Genomic DNA, 10576 nt, shown 5'->3' with positions numbered 1-10576 from the left:
TTGCATTATCATTAATGCATTTTTCTTTATGCCACCTCATATCAAAGGCTATTTCCTTGTGCACATATAATCTTCACAACCTCTGTTTCAAAGGAAAATAGCACAGCACCTTGCGTGGAACTTTAGGGCACTTTGATCTATAGCGAGGTTCCTTACATTTTTCATTGGACAAGTATCTAACCTCTCACACTCCTTGCGAAAGAGGATATAATCATTCACACAAGCATGATTTTTTTCAAATTTAAATCCCAAGTCTTTAATTATTTTCTTAACCTCAAAAAATGACTTAGGAACTACAGTTTTGAGGGGTAATACATTCTTAAAAACTCTAGGTAATGAATCAAAGGAGTTAATAGTCAAACTCTAGGAACTACTCATTGGTTTTAAATGTAGTAGGGTCACAACAAATGATAATTTGGAGAAAATTTTATTACCAGGATACAAATTTTGTTTTGCATCTTTGAACAATCTAATAAATACATTTGCTTCAGTAACTTTCCCATCTGGGGTATTCATTGTTGTTTCTTATTTGTCCCTCCAATTCTCCCCCTAATTAGCAGTACAAATGTCATTTAACATATCTTCCAAATCATTTTCATCCTTATCACTATCTTCTTCTAGGTCTACCTTACTTGCATTTTCATTAATAGTTTCATTTCGAATCCCTCACCCTAATATATCCATCTAATAAAACTCTTATGAATACCAATAGTATTTAAGTGATTATTCACACCACATTTTGGCTGATTCCGGAAGTTATTGCATTCTCTACACAGGCATGGGATTTTGATATGTTTCTCATTATTAGAATATGCAAATTTCACAAAGTTTTTTACCCTGTCTAACTAAGTTTCATCCTTTGTATTTGTTATTTTCATCCAAGTCTTGTCCATTGCCTAAATGTATATGCAAAATATAAAGGAAAGTAAAGAAGTGGAGAAATCTCAATTAGTGACCTTGCAAGCCTAACATGTTTCTTCACAAGCCATTATTTTATATATATCACCTTGCTAGAAACTTAATACAAAAGGAACTTTAGATCAAATTATTGTTCAAACTTTAGACAACTGACGAGTGCGGCGTATAAATATAACAATTAGTTCATCCACAGTCAAGTTTTACATTTATAAATCCTAAATAACTCACGCGATTTGTCACAAGTATACGAATCGTTTATTAAGCATAGGGGTATTAAGTGTCGATCCCATAAGGAATATTGTCAACTACCAATGATTTTCGAATTTCTTTATTATTTAGACTATCACAAATGCAAAAGATTAAATCTATACTACAAACATGAAATAGAAGTAATAAAAATAACAATACAAAGCTTCTAAAGGTATGGAATTCCTAGCTACTCTTGTAAATGAAATTACCGGTTAGTCGAATGCTATTATCTTGGTTAGTTATGATGTAATTTCCTAATATACGTGATACCCTTTTTCATCAGTGTACCAACTATACCTAAAGTTAATTCATACCTACTTTCGTGATTATGAAACTAACTACAAGTTCATTTCTTCTATGAAATACATGAAACAAGTCACTAAAGCCACAAATGTGCATCTCTACTTTCGTAAGTGTACTCCCTAAATTTATCACTTCCTTGAACTCGTGCTAAATTTTAATTTTCATTGCAAACTTGACACCTTAAAATTATCACAATTAATGACCGGTTAATCATGATTAGAAAGCAAAAGTGATAAATAACTTGCTCAAATTAGCATCATCTAATAACCAAATAAACATCACTATCAAGATACAGAAATTTCATCCATACTCTAGGCATAAAATTTAACTAAACATGAAAAACTTATATTATAGTTAAACATAAAATCAAATACAAAAGAAAAAGTGATAGGAGAGAAGTCACCCTTGTCACATGAACTTCAAACTCTTCATCTTTGCTTTTCAAATTTTCATCTAAATCTAACTACAAATACAAGAAGGATAAACTACACTAACTATACTATACTACCCTAACCAATGAACTAAGGGAATTCTAGTAAAAATTACATTTTTTATGAGTTTCTCTAACCTTCCAAAATTGTGAAAATGTTCTCCAATGCCTCTATTTATAGAGGAATTCAAGCTTAAGGTGAGTTGTTAAAGTTGATGTAAATTGCTCCTTGGAATCACCAAAAGATGCTTCTTGAATTCTCCACACTTGCTTGCTCAGTTCCAGTCAGAAAGCTTGTGTGAATAGAGCACAAATTGCAGAGTAAGTTGCAGAGCCGCAATTGGGGATCTGAGGGCAAAATCCGAGGTCGGATCGTTCAAAATACCCCCCGGATCTCATTTTTCTTCATTTTTATCTTCGCTGCACATTAGGATCCAAGGCCTATAACATGGGGATCTAAGGTTGGATCCTCCTCTAGGACGTAGTCTTTGATTATAGAAATTTATCCAATGTTAGATTTAGTACAAAATCGAACTCAGATTTACTTGCTTTGTTTTTCCCAACTTCCACTAATCTTTTCTTGATAATGAAGGCTGAATTAGTTCTTGCGTAAAACATGAAAATTGTACTCTTTGACTTAGCTTTCCAATGCATCAAGAATCATCTAATTTGAATTTCTGTGGATCGAGAAATAATCAAAATACCTCGACTAGTCAAAACTCTGTTTCAGCTTTCAACCATAAAAATGCACTTCTGTATTTTGACTTTTTAACTAGGAAAATAATTAAACTGGACTTCAATGTCTTTATGCTAAATCTAGATCTATCTCTTATCTTCAAAATGGTATAACAATCACCTCAATCTAATACTTTTAGTTCAAGATATTGTCGAAATACCACAAGATATCAAAACTGAAAACTTCCTTTAATTGCATTTCATCTCTTGCACTTCATATTCTCTTTCTATCACTTCAAACATTATCAATCATCCAATTATCTTCTCAATTCACTCCCTTTGATGATTGAATCTTTAAACCTATAAAAACATGAAATTTTCACCATTAAAATTTATGAAAATGCAATTTTTACCACTTGTCACACCCCATTTTTTGGAAAAAATAATTAAATGATTAAAAAAATGAGTTTTCATTAAATTTGATTTACGTTGTTTAAAAAATGAATTTTTATTAAAGATAAGTGAAAAACGTGAGTTTTTTTATTTTATAAAATAAATAAAAAGACCTAAATGGGACTTAAAATATGCGACGATTTGAGCCCAAAATAATAGTCTAAAAAGAGTTTTAAAGAAAAATAGGAGTCGTCACTTGGTATCGAGTTTAGACATACCAAATTACCTAAAAATATATTTTTAATAAAAAATTAAATAAAACTCTTTTTAGACGACTCTAGATCTTTGAAAATAAAATAAAAGGGTTCGGAAGTTATGGTTGAAGAAAGGAAAGACAATGATTTGATCTAAGACACCCTTTCAACCTAGTCAAAGTTAGTTGCGGGATTTAGTCGAAAATTTTTCTAGTCTAACCTATAGACTTATCACATTTGAATATTTCTATATGAATGTAAATCTAGACCTAATGGATGTTGAGAGCATCAAAATGCATCTTTAAAGTTTAATTCGCGCAAATCACATTAATTGTGATACTCAAAATGATTCTTAGAAAATGTCACGAATATGTAAAAAATGAGACTCGAAAAAAAAATATAAGTGACCTAAAAGAGAGGAATGCAACATAACGGATACGGAAAACTAAGATTCGTAGCTCAATTGTCCTTTTTGTAGAGGGGGGATACGAGCGTGCTATGGCTAAGAAACTATACTCGTTCATTTCCCATATTTGAAGGTTGACTTACCTAACCTAGTCAAGCAAATGAACTAAATTATTTCTAATTTTCTAAATGAAATGCAAGTCTAAATGTCATGTTTCACACACATAGGGATAAGGGAGATAATTTATAGGAAAAAATCATGCAAAATGAGAAAAAGGATCCCAAAAGTAAAAATATGCATGAAATGTAATGAACGTCACGGAAACATGTGATTCTAGCGCGAAAACAGCCTAAGAGTTTAGTGTTGGACTAGCTCATGTTTATAAGTTCTCACTAGCGTTGGACTAGTGTGGTGACACATGCATTTATTATGACTTAATAAATCATATAAAGTATAATTAAAGCAAGTAAACATATAAACACATAGAACACATAACAAATAAGTATAATATCTAGATGCAAAAATTCTAAAGAAAGTAAGTAAACATGCAAGCACACAAGTAAATAAATGCACATGAAAAACCTAATTATTACATTTGGGACCCTAACTACAATCTAAGGGGGAAATTTAAAAAATAATAACCTAACTATTACATTTATCTAATTAATTACATTTTTGACAAAAGTCAAACCTATATATTACATAGCCTAATTAAATACATGTCTTGAGCACCTATCTATTACAATTTGGCATTTAAATGCCTCTCAAATAATCATCAAAATTAAATTAAATATATGAAAGTTGAAACAAATAAAATGAGTAAATAAATAAAAAAAAAACACTCAAAAACATGCAATTACGCGTAAAAAAACACATAGGAACACATAAGAGAGTTTAAAATAATAAAAGAAGATACCTTCCTTGAAATAGTAATTAATTGGGGTTGGATTTGTCCTATTTATACTCCAAAATCAATGAAAAGGTCGAGGTACTAATTTAATTAACAAATAAAAAGAATAATATATAAACATAATGCAAATTCACTTTATCGTTATAAAGAAATGAAACTAATCATGAAATCTATCAATTAAAATATTTAAATAAAATAAAATTAACAATTAAAGAAGATAATTAACTTATATTTGAGAAATTAAAGCTGTTAGAGATCTAATTGCAAAATTATAAAAGTTTTTGGGATTACAATATAATTATTACAAAATATAGGGATTAAAATTAAAGAAAAATAAAGTTTAGGGACTAATATGAAATTAAATTAGGGACCTAATTGAAAGAAAGATAAAGTTTATATAACCATAATATAATTATATGAAAGTACAGGGAATCACCTGCAATTTATGCTAGCACATCTTGTGATAAACGGGCCACTGGGCCGTTTTTATTTCTTATTTCGGCGAAAATCCCTTAGCACAATCGAAAGCCTTAAGAAACAAAACGGTCTAAGCCATTCTTTTTCCATTTAAGCCCAACAGAAAATACATGGGCTTCGGCTTCCAAGTCCATGTCACAAACCCAGAAAAATAACCACCATCCACTTCCTAAACCCAACTACAAAAATTCTAACCCAAATTCTAACTATGGGCCTGTTTGGAACCTGAGTTTTTTGGGAGTTTGTCTAAAACTTTACTGTAGTGTACTGTAGAAGTTTTTGAAAAAATTTTGTAGAAGTTTTTGTAAAGTAAAATTTTTTTTCCATTTCTTTTTTTCTTTCCTTTTCTCTTTCTCTTTCTCTTTCTCTTTCTTTTTCTTTCTTTCCTTTTTCTTTTCTTTCTTCTTCTTCTTCTTCCTTCCCCCTTCCCCTTCCCCTTCCCCGTTACCTCCGCCACCCCTCTCCTCGCTTTCCCCGCCACCCCCTCTGCCCCGCCACCCCCTCCCCCCGCCTTCTCCTTCAGCCCCGCCACCCCCTGCAAAAGTTCCCCCTCCCTCTCCCTCTGCCCGCCACCTCTCTGCCCGCAACCCCCCTCCCCCACCCCTGTGCTGTGGTGGAGGGAGCTGAGAGGGACGGCGGCGAGGTGGGAGTTGCGAAGAGGAGAGAAAACAAGCGAGGGCTTTGGGTCGCGGCCAAGGAGGAACGGCGGCGCACGGTGGAGCCAGGGGGCGTGGCGCGAGCGAGAGGCGGCGGTCGGGCTGGAGTCGCGCGAGGTGGTGGTGGCTTCGTCGGCGTTGCGAGGGAGAGAGAAGGGCTGTGGTGTCGCTGGAGTCGCGCGGCCGTGGGCAGCGGTGTCCGGCCGCGGAGACCGAGAACCGCGCGAGAGGAGAGAGACGTGCGGCGAGGTGGCGGCGTGCGCTGGTGATGAGAGGAGGAGATGGCGGCGGACAAAGGGGGAATGTGGCGGGGAAAGGCAGAGGGAAAGAGGGGAGGGGGGAGGGAGAAAGAAAAAAAAGAAAAAAGAGATTTTGAAAACCAACATATCGGTCAAAATGGGAGGGGAGGGAGAGAGAAAAAAAAAGAGAAAGGCCGGCAAAAGTTGACCGGAATAGTTACCGGCTCCGGAAGCGGTGGTGGATGTGGTGGCCGGTTGGGTGAGGGAGGAAAAAGAAGAAAAAAAGTTGAAGGGAAAGTTTTTTGTGTATTATTTTGAAGTGTGTAGGTAAAAAACTTTGATAAGTTTTTTGTGGTTCCTGTAGCAAAAGTTGTTAAAAAACTAGTAGCTAAAAAACTATGCCAAAAACTTCACTTCCAAACAAGCCCTATTTTACTAAAATCCAACAAGATAATAAATCAACTAAAAATTATAAAACCTTAATTATGTCCTAAAATCAGGAAATAATTCACTGAAAAACATGCTTAAAACATGAAAGAGAAGATTAAAGTTTAAAAAGGAGGAAAATGATTTATGTACAAAAGTTTCGGAGCTATAGTGAAATTATGTAAAAATTGAAGGGCCAAACTATAATTATTTTGGAATATCATGCAAAGCTTCGAAGCTTCAGCTTTTCTGCAACTAGAAGCTTATTCAAACCAACAAACATTCGAATCCGTTTATGCTATTTAGACGAAATCTTTCGACCCAAACATTAATCATCGAATATCCTTCCCCAAGGACAAGATCAAGTAGCAAAATGTGTGATAAATCTCCAACTAATAGGTTGCCATAAGAGGAAGAAAACAGCAAAAATATAGGAAAGAGCAAAAACGCAGCAAGCAAAATTTGAGCATTCTTGATACAAATCCGATGATATGTGGCCAGAATAAGATGGAAAAGAATTACCTTTAATACTTTAACACCCAACAAATGTGAGAAAATATGAAACAAACACGCTCGGAAGCTGAATTTGTCCCTTCGAACTTGCCGCAGGAATCCTCGAGAACTGGCGAGCTAGCTACGTTGACCCGAAATTAGAGGGATCTAGGAGCTTTTTTTCGATAATTTTTTCTGAATGAAAGTTGTTGCTTGGTGAACGTATAAGGTGCAGCAACAAAAAAATAACCTAAAAAACTAAGATCTAGATCGGATTTTGAGCAAAAGGTAGGGCTAAAAATCAGCCTTGGCTTTATTTTCTAGAAATTTTTTCGGCACTTTTTTCTTCTTCCTTTTCTCTCTGTTTTCTCTTTTTTTGCTATTTTTTTTTTCATTTTTCACTGCCTCCTCTCTATCCTCTACCTAATGGGTGCAATTTTATCCCTTTATATGGAACGCAAAACCTCCTCCAAACCCTAGCATCTAAGGTGTATATTTGTTACATTTTCTTAGCAATATATGAGCCATTTGATCAATCTTCCAAGTGTCAAAATCCAAGATTAGATACTTAGTACTTGTTTAGACGTGTAAGGTAACAAAAATGAGAGGGAAAATGAGCTAAAAATGGATCAAAAAAATTGCCAACTAGAACTGGCTTCCTGCTTCTTATGCGTACGTGCGTTGCACGCGCCCTTGGGTGAATTTTTTTTTTAACAAAAACTGATTTCAATTGATTTTCCTTTTCTTTTTCTTTCTTTCTAATGCCTTTTCTAAAAATGAATTTGGGATGATTTTCTTTAAAAGGTAGGAAAAAGAAACAAAAGAAAAAAAAAGAAAAAAAACATAAAATAAAATAAATGAAACTAAATTTTTTGGTGTCTACACTACTTAAACCATAAAATGCATATTTTCATTAGAATCTTAGTTAATTAGTTATAAAAGTAGTTAAAATACACCAAAACTAATTAATAAAACACACTTAAAACACGTAAAATGTGCACTTATCAACAATAAAGTCCTAAACTAAAGAACAATAAAAATAGGATTAGCAAAACTACTCAAAGAATAGAGAACCTACTATCACGGAAAAATACTATTTCTAATTCAAAAAACAACTTGCATACCGTAGTATTAGCATTGATTTCAGACTTAAACAATTGAACTATGGTATTTCAACTTTAGCATTTGTCAAAGGAACAGCAAGGGCAAATATCATTGGCAAACAATATGCAATTCAACAACAAAAACACATTTCCACGGCCAAGCCCCTATAGCAGTAGCTAGCTACTACGAAACTCAAGTTTTGGCCTCAAGTACAATACAAATTATGAACCAAAAACACCAAAACCTTAATAATTATATTATTAAAGACATGGATGCAAGTAGCCACCACAAAGAATGTGTACATGGAACTGAAAAATTAGACATAGAAGGCATTATTACCTCAAGTTAAGCCTAACTTCAACCGCAACTTTGGTTTCCCCCAAACCTCAAACCCTAAGTTTTGATTTCTTACCACCGGCATAGATGTGTTGAGTGTTTTAGTGCCGTATAGTGAAGATCAAGTGTTCATAGAAGGATTTAGTGAAGAACCATTGAGGTCAAAATGTAGTTACTGAAACGTGCTTAATTTATATTTGAGGACTTTTAAACTCTTTTTGCTTGAAATCAAGAAGGGAAGCGTTTGTGGCGATTAAAAGTTGATGCGTGAGTATTGTTGATTAATGATATAACTTTTGTCTCTTTTTATGTGTTTAATTTAGTTGTTTTGTGGGGAAAGGGGCAAAATATTTGAACAAATAGCGGTTGCCAAGTCAAGCAAAGAAATGAGAAAATTGTCAAAGAGAGATGTAGGAGAAGGTAACTGGCCCAACAACCCAGGAGGCAAGACTGGCTACTGGACGGGTTACATGGCAGATTGTTGGCTAAAGTTGTCGTGAAACACGACAAAACAACTAGCCCTGTAACCTTAGCAGCATGAGTCGGTTCTAAGGCTAAATATCCAACTGTATTATCTGAGCCACTTGCACAACTTGTGCAACTTGGTTTCTTGTGAGATACTCTTTCCATGTGCTTTAAGTATTGACAAGACATTGTAGTGGCTAAAAGGAGAGTACAAGCATCAACAAAAAACACCTTTTGTCACTTCAAATCTTTTTGATTCTATTGGAAATTATTGACTTTTGAAGCCAACTTTTGTCAAATATTCACACTAAAAGAAAAACACAAGTAAAAGGGCTTAAAGACTTCTTTATAAATAGAAGCTTTACCATTAAGGAGAGTACAAGCATCAGCAAGAAACACCTTTTGTCACTTCAAATCTTCTTGATTCTATTGGAAATTCTTGACTTCTGAAGCCAACTTTTATCAAATGTTCACACTAAAAGAAAAACACAAGTAAAAAGGCTTAAAGACTTCTCATTAAGGAACTTTTAGAGAGTCAAGACTACATCACAAAAATGTAGTTCTCATATTTTCTTAGTTTAGGCTAATGTAAGTTAGTTTGGATTTAGTAGTTCATCCATTCTTGTATGAAACTAAACAAGGATGAAGTTGGGGAGTGATGAAGGCGAGGAGGAATGCTCATGTGATAAGGGTTACTTTTCCTTTCCAACTCTTTACCTTTTGTAATTGATTCTAAGTTTGATTATTATTCAAGTTTGTACTTTATTTCCATTATGTGCTTTTAAAGCTTATGTCTAGAGTTATGAATGAACTTTTTATATCTTATTGGTGATGTTTACTTGATTATTTGATGCTATTATTTTGAACTAGTTATCTAGCACTTTTGCTTTTATAATCATGATTAACTAGCTATTAATTATGATAATTTTAAGGTGTTAAGTTATCAATAAAAATTGGGATTTGATACTAGTTTAAGGAAGTGTTAAATATAAAGAGGATACTCACAAAAGTAGAGATACACTTTTGTGATTTTGATGACTTGCTCCATATAATTTCATAGAAGTAAATGATACTATAGTTAGCTTCATAGCCACGAAAGTAGATATGGAATAGTTATAAATATGGTTGATTCACTGGTAAAAATGGGTTTTGACATGTTTTAGAAAATTATGCCATAACTAACCCAGGTAACAACATTCATTTAACAAGTAATTTCACTTGTAAGAATAGTTAGGAAATCCATGGCCCTAGGAACTTCCCATTGTTATTTTTACAACTTTTATTTTATGTTTGTAGGTAAAATTAATTTCTTGTATTTGTGATAATCTAACTAATAAAGGAATTCAAAAACCACGGTAATTGACGATCTTTTCTATGGGATCGACATCTAATATTGTCTATACTTGATAAATGATCTGTATACTTGTAGAAAATGAGGTATTTAGATTTTTAAAATTTGAAGAGAAGAAAAAATCTCTTCAAGTTTTTGGAGTCGCTATAGCGGAAGATTCAATTCAATATCGATACTACGAATGAGTTTATTAATCTAGATATTTTACTTGATTTTCTGTATTTGTTGAGTTTATCTATCTTGTATTTTTGTTTTTATGTATGTGTTATATCACCAATTTCTCTTGACCAATCTTGCTTTTGACATGTTTAAAAGCATTTTTAGGACATAAAAATGATAGTTCAATTGGATGGACAATTCTTGAGAGAAGAAAAAAATACTGCAACATTTTTTTCAAGTTCTATATCATCTAATACAGGCTTGTCCTACATAACAATATATTCTCAAAAGCATTTGGAGGATGGCAAAATTGTCCTTGCAAAGTTTTTAAAA

Source organism: Coffea arabica, chromosome 7e, assembly GCF_036785885.1.
Source record: "Coffea arabica cultivar ET-39 chromosome 7e, Coffea Arabica ET-39 HiFi, whole genome shotgun sequence".
NCBI lineage: Eukaryota > Viridiplantae > Streptophyta > Magnoliopsida > Gentianales > Rubiaceae > Coffea > Coffea arabica.
Note: the sequence above shows the minus strand (reverse complement) of the source record.